A 1,241-nucleotide genomic window follows, 5' to 3' on the forward strand; every position below is an offset into this window, starting at 1 on the left:
GCAGTTATCCCGAGTTCATGTACATCTGTGCATATTAGCTCATCGCCGTTGGGATTCGCGTACCATTTTCACTACCGAATGGCTTCCTGCCCAAACACACAAGACACACACAAGACACACACACACACACACACACACACACACACACACACACACACACACACACACACACACACACACACACACACACACACACACACACACACATACACACACACACACACACTCTCTCTCTCTCTCTCTCTCTCTCTCTCTCTCTCTCTCTCTCACACTTGTGGGTGGGTGTCTCATTTTAGGTTCAGTATCACCATTACTTGCTTGAAGTAGCTGGTCAGGGATACCGTAAGGTGCAGGTTATTGGTATGACTAGTTTCGTGATTGGCAATGTAGAAATGATTATTTTTAACGGTTACCTGCTGGCGGATGGGATGGAAAGTACCTTCACCGGAGACTAGTCAGAAGGTTGAGAGAGAAGATAGAGAAGTTTGCAGGAGTAGTGTAGTAGAGGGGTGGTGCAATAGTGTACTCGTGGAAGAGGGCTAGAAAGGACTTTGTTCAACAGTGGACTCCAAATAACTTATAATGGCGATGACCGAAGTAATTTTAGTCCCAAGAAGAATAAGAGAGTTATGTTCAACAAAGTTCAAAGTAAAACAAGTATAATGATATTCACTTTACGTTTCTAATCAAATTTCTTAGAATTTAGAAGTATGTTGTTATTGATACCAAATCCTAAAATTGACTTAACATAGTAAAATAAATACATTAATTAATAAATTAATAAATTAATGAAAAGACGTGTTTCGCCATACCCGTAATGTTGACTGGCGATTCTATTCAGGGAACAAGTAAATTTACTTACAAGCATCTCTCGAATACGACACGTGCCGCTTTGAACTGGATAAAATGTTATGACGAAATACAGAAAATCCTCTTTTTATTCGTGTCTGCAGATAGAACGCTCTAGCCTGGAGCTACTGTTTAAGAATGTAGTGTCTTGATTTTTTAAGAGTCTCTTGCTAAGAAATTTTCTCTTCATGTTTCTTTTCATTGTTTTTATCTTTTTATTTATATATCATTTATTTATTTTTTTATCGGGGTTGCTTTTACATACGAACGGCATGTCAAGCTACTACTTCTAAGGTCTTCTGTCGATATGCTCTTTCTTTGTAATCACATTTTAGTCTTATAACCCATTTGAGAGTTGTTTCTGGGATATTGTTATTAAGCATACCGTCCTA

The sequence above is a fragment of the Oratosquilla oratoria genome, chromosome 25 (assembly GCF_046742065.1).
Source record: "Oratosquilla oratoria isolate Oo_2021 chromosome 25, ASM4674206v1, whole genome shotgun sequence".
Taxonomy (NCBI): Eukaryota; Metazoa; Arthropoda; class Malacostraca; order Stomatopoda; family Squillidae; genus Oratosquilla; species Oratosquilla oratoria.